Consider the following 13,405-nt stretch of genomic DNA (forward strand, 5'->3'; position numbering starts at 1 on the left):
CTGAAAAAGAATATTCTTAGTAAAACCTCTGATGGATTCAGAAGTAAATGAGAATAAGGTCTGCAATTTGTACTTAAATGATTAAGAAAAATCTTTCTCTCTCTCTCTCTCTCTCTCTCTCTCTCACACACACACACACACACACACACACACATATATATATATATATATATATATATACAAAAAATTAAGAGAATTATAAAGCAATGAGAACATTATATTCAGACATTTGAGAAAGTGATATTTACTTATTATTATTCTTGTAACATTATTGTGACTTTAAAAGTATATGAAAATCAGAAGTTATTTTTAAATCATATTTCCAAAATTAAATAGATGATTCTACTAAAATAATAGTCTATTTTTAGTTGGTTTATTCTGACAAGTTATTCAACAAGTACAGTTCCTCAAAGCATGCATTCATATTTCTATGTACTGGTTTAACTATACCTTTTCTTTAGGACTAATTTCAGTTTTGATAAGGTGGAATATCTGTTGTGATTGGTTAGTGTCCTTGGTATTTTGAAAATATAATGAGTAGTATTCACTTTTTATGGCTTTAGTCACAGAAATTAAATTCTACACTCAAAAAACTGTAGTGAATTTCATCTTTATATCTAATGTACTTATTTAAAAACTAAGTAAATCATAAATAGAATAGAGACCAGTAGAAGAATAGAGGACAGGGAATGGGGAGGAAAGTGGAAAGGGAAGGGGAAACTGGGGATGGATTTGGAGAAAATTTTATTCCATGCTTGTATAATTATGTCAAAATAAACCCAGCTATTATGTATAACCATAGTGGAATAATTTTTAAAAATTAATAAATAAAACAGAAAGACAAAACTCTTTCAGTCCAAATCATCTAGTTAAATTCCACGACTCATAATCTGAAATTTGTCTTTGTTGAAATTATATTTTATGCACAAATTTTTACTCATTTTTGAGGGCTGTATCTAACACATGAAAAACGTTTTTACTTGTCATTAAAATGTTTTACAAATATAATCAACACGTAGTCATATTTTATTATATAGACAAGCTATACTTTACGAAAGTCTCCAATATTTTGAAAGATTGTTTGTGTCAATTTTTCCTTAGTTTTGAACTTGAGTTTATGAATTTTTATACTAATATTATGTAGCCCAAACAGATTTATAGTTTAATTTATAGAAAATATGGTTGTTATTATAATAGCCATTGTCTTTGTTATGTTTTTGCTTAAATACAACCTTATCCCCTTATTAGTCATATTATCACTTTTTATTTTAAGCCATCCTAAATCACTTTGATTTAGGTGTATTTTTTACAAATATCATCTAATGGGATTCTAATTGTTTATGACATTTGAAAATCATGCTACACTAAGTCATATTAGTTTTTAATGCTTCATTAATATTTATTTTCTCTTTGCTCTATTCTTTTCTTTCCTTTCAGTAATTTTGATTATCTGAAAATATGATTCTTCATTCTTCCAGAGCATATCTTTATAAACTTAATAATGAAAATAGTATTTCTCAAATTCTCTTATACATGAAAAGCATATCTATTAATTTGTCTCTATCAGAGAAATAACATATTTCTATTTCTCTAACACTCCTGTCTTCAAACTTATCATCCAAAATATCAAAATAACACTACATATTTTGATAAGTTTAAAAAGGCTTTCTTAGTTTTAAAACTGTTTTCCTAAAACACTTAGAACATTCATGTCTTCTACTTCAAAATTAACATGTTATTTATTTAGCTTTATATATATTTAAATAGATTAATTGCTTGCTATTAATTTATACAATGACCTTTCCATCCTTTTATTTTGATTTTTTTTTAAGTAGCCTTTTTAAATAATAAAGATTTTAAGCCTTTTGTTCCTTTGGTTGGTTTGTTTTGGTAGGTACTATATTACCAGAGATCTTGCATGCTTGAGAATCCATGTTGCTTTTTGTACATGAACAACAAGGACTATTTGGCAATATTAAGGTTATTTGGACACACTTCACTTTCTTTAAAACTTGTAGATATTGTTCCATTTCTTTCTAATAATAAACATTGCTATGGAGATGTTGGGACAAGCCTTAGATCTGTTGCTGTTACGTGTGTGTGTGGTGGGGGAGGCATGTGAATAGACATCCAAAGTTTTCTTTTTTATGCCAACTTTTACAAAATTTTGGTTGTTCATTTTGTATTTGGTCCAAGAATTTTGCAGCAGGATAAATCAAATTTATCCAAGAATGCAATGACAGTTCAAATTTACCACATTAACATATTAAAGGAGAAAAATGGAATTGAAGACATGGAAGCTGAAAAATGATTCCATAAAATGAATACTCCTTTGTGATAATTTCTTAAATCTCAGAAAATTGGGAACATATGTGAACCAAAAGCCTATGGTAATCTTATAATTATTGGTAAGACTTTCAAATTACTCACTGAGTTTTAAAATGGCAAATATTTTAACATTCTTTCTCAAAGTTAAATCTTATTCTATAAAACTTAAAATGCAATATGACAGACTCAAGAAATATGAATGCAAACCACTGATGAAAAGTCCTAATTATTTTGCTAAGATTTATGTATATCACAACTACACCAGATCTCTCTAGGTGAAATTTCTTAAATCTCTGATAAGTTTGAATGGGCAAATGGTGATGCCATTGTCTGAGTTGAGGGAACACTTAGAGAAGTTTTGTGTTTAGAGGTGGGGAGATAGCATGATCTGTTTTGGTATAGTGACTTTAAGAGTCCTGTGAAATGTCACTATGAATTTGTAATTTGCTGAGGGAGCAATCACATTATACAGATAAAACAGAAGTTAACTCTTGCTATGGTGATATCTCATGAATTTACTGGTGTATAAATAACAGAAGTCATGGGATTGCCTTGAGAAGGAAAATGAAAGAATATTTCTCAAAAGTCTGGTAACAGGACTATTCATCAGAATATCATGTAATTGTGATGCCTCCTGCTTCACTCTTCTTACAAAGAATTGCTTTAGCTATTCTAGGTCTTTCATTTTTCCAAATAAATTTCATTATTGGTTTTTCATTATTGGGTTTTTTTTTTTAAATGAAAAAATGTCATTGGGATTTCAATAGAAATTGTATTAAATCTGTATAATGCTTTTGGTAGTATGGCCATTTTGACAATATTAATTTTGCCACTGAAGCAGCTCAATTCACAATAGCATGCTATGGAACCAACTTAGGTGCCCTCCAACAGATGAATGGATAAAGAAAATATGGTACATTGACAGAGTAGAATATTACGCAGCTTTAAAGAAGAATGAAATGATGGCATTTGCCAGTAAATGGATGAATCTGGAGAATATCACGCTAAGTGAAATAAACCAATCTCCCCAAACCAAAAGCCAAATGTTTTCTTTGATATGTGGATGCTAATTCATAAAAAATACGGAGTTGCTAGGGGAGAATAGAGGTACTTTGGATTAGTCAGAGGACAGTGAAGGGAGGGGAGGGGTTTGGGGACAGGAAGGATAGGCTAATAATGTCCAATTCATTCTACTACCCTGTGTGCATATGACTACAAAACAGGTTTAATTCTACATGGTGTACAACCAGGAGAATGAGAAGTTATACTCCATTTATGCATGATAGGTCAAAGTGCATTCTACTATCATGTATAACTAATTAGAATTAAAAAAGAATACCCCATAAAACATCTTAAAATTTGTATTCCCAAGCTTCTTTCTTCATTGAAAAATATAGAAAAACTGATAATTTGATGGGGGGTGTTCAGTAGACGATAGGTAGACATATAATACAGAAACATAACAAAAATGAATTTTATTTCCACACAGTAGTCAAATTTGACATAATATGAAGCAGGTAGTTATGGATCAGATATTTTACCTTTCTGTACTTACATCCCTGGACTGTTAATGATGGTAGTATTAATAACTACCTCATAGGGTTTTACAGGCTTCAATGAGTTAGTGCACATAAAGATGCCTACTGTTGTTGCTAATGTGAAGCAGGTGTTCCCTAACATTTCTTTTCCTTATTACTGTTTGACACTTCATTGCTCTATGCCTATTGTTTCATTCCAAAATTTTCTCCTTCTGGAGTTGTTGATTTTTAATGTTAATTTTAATACTTCTCCACTGAAGTATTTTCTAAATCATATACTGAAGAGTTAATTAGGTGACTCTGCTAAGTATTTTCTTTTTTACAAAAAAGGGATTTTTTATTTGCAAATAAATGCAATGCATTTATTTTATTTATGTTTTAATGTGGTGCTGAGGATTAAACCTAGTGCCTCACACATGCTATTCGAACACTCCACCACTGAGCCCCAGTCCCAGTCCCAGCCCCAGTCCCTGCTAAGTATTTCATGTCTTCTTTTTCTCATGTATCACAGGAGTATTCACTTTTCCTCTTAAAATTCTGCAATCATCCCTTCTCAAGTTCTGAAGTAAAAGGTAAGTAAGGGTCTGACGCCAGTCACATTCTTCTTTTTACCTGTAGGAAGTACAATTACTTTTACTTTGAGGGTATGATATTTCTTTACGTTAAAAAGTTCTTTGAAAACCCAGTTATGTTTTATTATTAGTTCTTTTACATTACTCTAAAGATCTTTATGAGTACTATCAATCAGGTAATTCAACAGCAAATATCCAAAGTTGGAAAGAATAAAATCATTTTACTGATTTTTTTTGTTATTTCATTTGTGTTTGAGTTTTTGTATGTGCATTTTTTTCTTTTTTCCCTGTTTTATGTTCTTTCTCCTTCCTTATACCTATTATCTTTCTCAGAAAGTCCATGTGTTATATTCAATGTTGTTAATTTCCTCTATTATAGATTATATTTCAGCTATTTTTCATTTTTGTTTTTATCTGTTATGCAAAAATTCATTTTCTCCAGATTTCCATATACGTCATAAATTTTTATCTAATATTTATTCAGCCTTATTGGACTCAAATCAAATAAAATTTACCATTTTCTTCATTTCTTGTAAATCTATTCAGTGAGAAGTGTTTGTTTTGACTTTTCAAGGCAGCCCTGATTTTTAAGCGTATTTTTTATAGCAATTTATTTTTTTAAAAAAAGGACAGGACAGAAATTGAATCTCATAAAACTCCCAATTAAATCTGAAGGAAGAAAGAGTGGAATAAAAAAAAACAGGTTCAGTGAGTAGGAAACAGTTACAAATATGATATCAATTCAACCACATTACTTTAAACATAATTAGGCTACTATATCAATTAAAAGACAAAAAGTCATAGAATGAACAGTAAATTAGACACACTTATATAGTATCTTTAATAAATCTACCTTAAAAATGAAGGACCAAACAAAATTAAAGGAAAGAAAAAAAAAAGTCCACCATTCTAGCATGAATCAAGAGAAAGCTAGAGCTGGAGTTGGTGGCTCACCCCTATAATCCCAGCAGCTCAGGAGGCTAAGGCAGTAGGATGGAAATGCAAAATCAGCCCCAACAACTTAACAAAACCCTGACTCAAAATAAAAAATAAAAAGGGTTGGGAATGTGACTCAGTGGCCCTGGGTTTACTCCACAGTATTGAAAAAATCTAGAGAAAGAAGAGCAATATAAACCTAAAGAAAGTTTAAAATAATAATAATAATAAAAATTAGATCAGAGATTAATTAAATACCATAAGGGAAAGCAAAAGGGACAATCAAACCAGAAGTTCAATATATTTGATAAAATCTAGGCAGGTTAACCATAAAAAGAGAAGGCATAAATTACTAAAATCAGAAATGAAAGGCCATTGTCTAGTGATCCTGTGTACATAATAAGAATAATAAAGAGATATTATAAATAACTCTATATTTGCACATTTGATAACACATGAATAATAATTCTTGAGACAAAAGCTACAGCACAAAGTCATTCAAAGAAAAATAATTGGAATAAATATTTGTATAAAATAAATTCAATCCATGATAACCTTCCTAAAAGTGAAGCACCAGGCCCAGATAACTTCACGGAGAATTCTTCCACATATATAAGGAAGGATAATACCAATTCTCTACTATCTCTTTAAGTTAAAAAAAAAAAAAAACAACAAAAACAGTTTTTAAGAGTTTGTGGAAAAATAATTGTGTTTTTTAAAAATCAAACTATAAAAAAATTCTCTTTATTTCTCAACACTTTTTTAAAAAAAATACTTCCTGTGTTCTTTTTAACTGATTGAGTATACAGAGAAACTATAACAACTTAGAAAAGAGAGAAGTCAGAATCAGTTGAAGTTTTAATGTGGTCTAGTATGATAAAACAAAAAACAAATTCAAAGTTATTAAATCTCTTTCAAGCTCTCCTAAATAAGTGAATATGCTGATGCTTATGTTGCATAATTGTTAACGCAAGAGATAGTGTATGAAATATCTGACATGTGATAGGGGTACCCTAGTAACTTTTTGGTTAGGTAAATAGTAAGTTTTAGAAAGAAGAAAACACAAAAATTCAGATCATCATTTTAACATAAATATTATAAAAGTTTTCTTTTGTCATCTATAAAATTTTAATTAGCCCATTCTTGTAATTTTATGAAAAAAAAAACAAAAGAATTAAAGAAGTACTAATATATTTCATAATATATTTTATAAAATAAAGATTATAGAATAAGAAATTATTTGGGGCCAAGGATGTGGCTCAAGTGGTAGCGCGCTCGCCTGGCATGCGTGCGGCTGGGTTCGATCCTCAGCACCACATACAAAGATGTTGTGTCCGCTGAAAACTGAAAAATAAATATTAAAAAAAATTCTCTCTCTCTCTCTCACTCTCTCACTCTTTAAAAAAAAGAAAAGAAATTATTAAATTCACTTTTTGTCATGTGTCTTATTTTTATAGTTTTCTAACATCATTTTCATAAACAATGAAATCTTACAATTTTTTGAGATTTTAGTTTTCCAGAGCTTTTTCTTATATTTTTTGAGTGACAGGTAAACTCTTTCACACTCTGGAATGGGGTTGATCTTACATAGAAAGGAAAAATGTAAGAAGTTAATAATTCACAGTGGCTGATTCATTCTTAAGTATTGTCACATTATAATTTTATTGTTTTCTTCCATAGGTATTAGGTTGAGACAAAGAAAGTCCATTATACTATCCACAAAACCAAAGGCGTGTTTCACCATGCTCTGTAGTTATTTCTTTCACATGTACTGCTGGTGAACTATTAAAGAAAACTTTGTCATCATTACAAAGTCTATTATTAAGTTTCCAAATTATCAATTATAAAATTTATTCAAGCACAATAAATAATTATCCAAATATAGCGATTTAATAAAAAATGAAGTTATTTTTCTCACCAGGAATTCTAGACAGCCATCAGGACTAGCAAGCACATTGTTGACATTAAACTCATTCTAGTTTTCTATCAACTACCGTTATTTGTGGTTGATGTTATCCTTATTGTTGTTTATTACTCATGAAATATATGCTAGTAGTCTGGCCCCAGTTCATGTTCCAGGCAGGAAGACAAAGGAAATAATGAGGAGGAAAATGTATCACATCAAGTTTTCCTGATGTCACCTTTGTTATAACTACCATTCTATCTGTAGGGTAAGCTGGGGAATATAGGTCTTAGCTGGGTAATTTGCCCTATCAAATAAACCTAGAATTCTTTTAGTAAGGAGAAAGGGAATAGACTTCAAGGTAACAACATGAATTGAGAAATTCATGCTTGGTTATTTCTACCACTATGGACTGGCTGCTCCAGAAGTCTATGCAATTATTGACTGAGTTTTCATTGAAAACTTGACCACATGCTAAAGACCATTTGGCTTTGGAAACAATAAGTATTACATTCATTTTAGAGTTATGCTAATATTTTGACTGGAATATTTATTACTGTTGTACTGAGCTACCACCTGTTTGTACTTTCCTACTAATTGAGCTTGTCTATTAACTACTGTTACAAACTTCTCATTGCAATAATATTTCATAATTGATGGTAGCTACTCTATTACATGTAAATAAGTCATTGAATCATACTAAGTGATTTACTTGAGATTATCTTTTTGTTGCTGAGAAAACATGGAATTGTACAATATTTCTCAGTTAATTAGTGGGAATCCATTTATTTGAATACATACTGGTACTTCTCAAACTTTTATGGGCATAGAAATTACCAGGGGCTCTTGGTAAAAAAAAAAAAAAAAATGGAGTCTAAACATTCACTTCCAGAAATACAGACTCAATATAGAACAAGATTCAGAACTAATATAAATTATTTAAAGTACTACAGGTGAATTGTGATACTAAAAGTCCACTATTCTCATTTTGAGAAATAGTGTATCAGGCACTTTGACCATGACATTAGAGCTTTTCAAGAATGTGTATAATCACCTCCTATTGGGATACATCAAGAAAAAATATTTACTGAAAATATTTACAAATTCAAAAATTATTTGGAATATAATTACCTCTTCTAAATAAGTATAAATACATGTCCAATTGTCTTTCTTAATTTTGTATGATGTTGAAATAATCAAAGTACATGGATATTTATACTGTACTTTGTATCATACTCTACATCTCTATTCCTGATACCATGACCATACCACAATTCCTTATTAGATTTTACCTAGATTTTGCAAGAGCTAATTAAATGCCTCTCTGATTGCATTTTCACTAATAGATATAGATGTCACAGACTCTAAGTTGTAATAGACTTTAGAATGCACAATTGCAAGTCATCTCATTTTATTAAAACAAAACAAAACAAAAGCTGCAGAAGGAGTAAAGAATTTTCCCCAAAGGCAGAACTTCAGTAAATAATGGAACTGGAATTTGAAGAATTGAAGTAAAAAGTAATCTAAATGATTCCATCCAATTTTAAAACAGTTCTTGTGAATTATAACAAATTTGAAGAATTAAATGTTTAGAAAAGTATGTAGCCATTGCAAAAGGAGGGGGAAAAAAGTAAATAAAATGGAGGCTCAGTCAGAGCAGCATTAAGCCTCAAAATTCATCCTAGTCAAGACTCTTTTGATTTTATGTGAAAGAATCCTAATCAGACTACTTTAAGTACCAATAAGAGAATTCATTAGAAAGGTCCAGAAACATCTCAGGAACCCCATGTGGGAACTCTAGCTTATCTCACAAATGCCTTGGTTCCAGGAACTGGAAAAGTATCAGCAACCAATATTCACTTTATTATGGAAAGCATGGACTACATCTGTGTCTTCCTAATACTGGATGCAAGAATTGGACAGGTTTACAGCAGCCCCAGACAAAGGCAGACATCCCAACTTAGAAACAAAGCTCAAGTCTGCAGCACCTGGAGTTATAAATCTCTTGTCCTCATCATAGTTTAGAACTTTACGTTCAGTACCTGGATCCAAGAAATGTGGATGGTGACTTTACTAAGGTGGCATTCCAAATTCAAATTTTGATTTCTCAATGCTTCTTTTATATTTTTTACATCTTTTTATTACATTGTGAGTATTTTTCTATATTCCAGTCATGGGTTTTTCCTTTAGCCTATTTAAATTGCTATTTAAACACTCCTTTAAGCATACCTCTGTGGACTAGACTATCTGTTGAGGGCACACCCTTCAGGAGTTGCAGTTTTATATTGATGTCTTCTACCTGATCTTAATCCTTGCTTGCACTGCACAAAGCTTTTTTATGTCTGTTATATTCATGGACTATTAAAATCCAGACTTTTGACTAGCAAGAATCTATAGATGTTCCCACAGAAAGATGCTTGCTTCTACTTATATTCTTCTTACAGTCTCTACAAACTATGTTTCTGGATTTTAAAGATTATTCTTACCTTGCTCCTAGCACAAATATACATTTTTCCAGTATTATTCAGTGTAACATTTGATAATGAGAATTTTTGCCAAACAAATAGTCTACTTTATTATTGTTTGAGATTTAGAATTTTACATGACAGTGAGTTTCAGTATTTTCTGTCGTTTTATAGCATTTACTTAGAATTTTGGCCATATTTCAATAAATGTAAGAGTAAACATGGTGACATGGTATTTAAAAATATATTCAGATATTTATAACAACTGTTTGGAAATAAATTTGCATGTTATAGAATTTACCATTTTGAAATGTTTCAATTCAATGTTTTAACTATATTTGCAGAATTATTTAACAAACATCACTGATTTTTAGGACAACTTTGTCTTTCCCCCAAAACTCTATAGTCACTGAACATTACCACCCATTTCTCTATCCCACAGACCCTAATCTACTTCCTACTTCCATGGATTTGCTTATTGTGGACATTTCATGTAATTGATTTATATAATATATGGCTGTTTATGCTGTCTCCTTTCACTTAGTATGTGTTCAGGGTTCCTTCATGTTGTAACATGTGTCAGTGCCTCATTTAGTTTACTGTGAATAATATTTCATTGTTTTATACAGTACACTTAATAATGCTACCCTCCCAAAGCAGCTACAACTTAATCCCTAGAACTTGTGAGTATATCTTAAACACAGTTAGTACAAACATTGTTTGTGAAGACTTTGCACCTGAGGACTCTTATTTACATTAGGTATAAAAAACTCCATAACCTAGGAATAAATTTAGCCAAGAAGGTGAAAGATCTCTACAATGAATTGTAAAATATTGATTAAAAAATTAAATAAGATACAAAAATGGAAAAATATTCCATGCTCATGGAATAAAAAAATTAAGATTATTAAAATGCCCATACTCCCTAAAACAATTTCCAGACTCAAGGAAATCCCTATCAAAATGCCAATGACATTCTGCACATAAATAAAAATTAAATACTACTGTAATTTGTATGGGACTATAAAATAACCTAAAAGACAAAGCAATCTTGAGAAAAAAAGATAAAGCTTTGGTCTTCAAAATATTCTATAATTGGTCTTAAAAATATTCTACAAGGTTGTCATAACCCATCTCATGGTATTGTTGTAACAGTGTTGTTACTTTGGGACCTTACATTTACAAAGTAACCTAACTATGAAACTTCAAGAAAACATAGAGGAAAATCTATATGATATACATAATCTAGGCAAGGAATTTTTAGATAAGACCTCAAAAGCTACAGAAAACAAAACCAAAAATAGACAAATGGACCAATCAGTGTGGGAAAGAGACAACCTAATGAATGGGAGAAAATAAATTGTAAATTATACATTGGATAGAAGCTAATGTCTAAAATGCTTGAGACCCAAAAAACAAAACTACTTAATAATTGGAAAGCAAGTATATTAAAAATTGGCTAAGGACATATATAGACATTTCTCAACAGAAGATATATAAACAGCCAAGAGATAAGTGAAAAAGTACTCAGCATCTCTAATTACTAGAAAGGCAAATTAAAACCAAAATGAGATATGATCTTATACTCATCAGATTGTCTATTTTTGAAACAATGAAATATAACACATATTGGCGATGATGTGCTAAAAAAGGAACTCTTATACACTTATGATGATATGAAATTTATTAGAACCATTTTGAAAAACAGTATAGGAGTTGCTCAAAAAGCTAAAAATAGAATTCCCATATGAGTCAGCAATAATCTTTCCCATGAAGTACAAAAAGAAACTTTTAGAATGACAACTTTTGAATTTCAATAATATCTTTACCTTTGTTAAATAATATTTGAACATATGAGGTTCAGAAGAGAATGAGAACCATATTATTGGAAATTTAGGGTAAAGGGATCCCAGTTACAGATTTACATAAGCTTAAATTATGTCCTTATAGTTATACTATATGAAAAGTAGAACCTAAATCTGTACTTTACAAAGTATTGAATATTCAGCCTGGCTTCTTCTTGCTAGTTACATAAAAATAAGATAAGGATGAGATAAATTAAGTGAAGAAATAATAAGTTCTTAGGACGTGATGATTTCGAAGATTTCTTATATATTCACATTTCAAAGGACACTTAGGTTAGTAGATTCACTGTCAGGAAAGGTTTCCCCAGCAAGAAACCAAAGACATGAATGAAAAACCTTTTGCTAATAATTACTTTTTCTTATGCTTTTTAAAGAACAAAAGATCACAGTCACAATATTCAGTTGCAAAGAGTTATTTGAAGAGATCAGGAGATTAGGAATTTGACTCATGAATCCCCTCAACAGATATCTAAGCAAAAAAGAGGAATATAGATGACATTATCTAGGAGACACATTTAGAGGAGGCTTTTATCGAAAAGAGTGAATATTCAAAACACATGAAAGATCCAAAGTGTTCTTGAGAATTTTGTATCAGCAGAAACACTGCTATGTTGAACTGAAAGAGCAGAAAGGACAAAATGAAAGATGGCTGTCAGACTCCTGAAGATCTATAGGCAGGGAATAAGATAATAACACTACTCAGCTTCAAATGAACTATGCTTTCAGGAAACAGGAAGGGTGACTCCAAAGGTGGGGCATTGATTCCAGAGGATGAAAACAATAAAGGCTTATGCTTGGACTACAAAATTTAGTGTTTTCCCATCCAGAATTCAAATTAATTAAGAAGGGTGACTCCTTTCGTACTTTGCATATTAACTGTTATCTCATCTGTCTTGGGGAGCAAATACAGTGGTCTCCTCTGACCTGCAGTTTTTCTTTCTGCAGTTTGTCACCTTAGGTCAACTACACACCAAAAATATTAACTGTGAAATTTCAGAAACAAAAAAATTTGTGAACTTTAATCTACTTTTATTGTGCTATTATGATTGTTTCTATTTTTCTTTTAGTTATTGTTTTAAATCTCTTATTGTGTCCTACTGCAGTCTGGCTGGGCACAATCAGGAGCCACTTGTCAAAAGAAACTAACTTTATTTTTAGAACCACACACCCAAACAAAACAGCCTCTCAGGAAAAACCCTCAGAGCCTCAACTGCCACCACCGGCTTCCCACAAGCCTCTCTCTCCCACACAAGCTTCTCTCCACCTCCCACAATCCTCCTACTCTTGAGGCCGATTGGCTGGGTCACGTGGGCGGAGCCAAAAAAGTCCCCCAATGAGCAGCTCCGTGGTCTGAAAGGGCAGGGAAACAGCCCAATGAGCATCACCGCAGAGGAGCCAATCAGCTAGATGTTGCTGGGGCCGCTGTGAGCCAATCATCAGCCGGCAGCTGGAAGTTTGCTGGCAGCTGGAAGTTTGCTGGGGCCCCTTGGCTGTGGCTCTCAGCAGTGTCCAATTATAGATTAAACTTTACCATAGATATGTAAGTATGGGGAAAAATTCTTAATTTCCTATAAATGACACCATAATTAAATACCTAAAAACAAATGTATTATTTTTGGGGGGTAGGGGTACTGGGGTTTGAACTCAGGAGCACTTAAACACTGAGCCACATCCCCAGCCCTTTTTTAAATTCTTAATTTAGAGACAGTATCTCACTGAGTTGCTTAGGGCCTCACTAAGTTGCTGAGGCTGGCTTTGAACTTGTGATCCTCCTGCCTCAGTTTCCCATGCTGCTGGG

This window comes from Marmota marmota, unplaced genomic scaffold (genome assembly GCF_001458135.2).
Source record: "Marmota marmota marmota unplaced genomic scaffold, marMar, whole genome shotgun sequence".
NCBI lineage: Eukaryota > Metazoa > Chordata > Mammalia > Rodentia > Sciuridae > Marmota > Marmota marmota.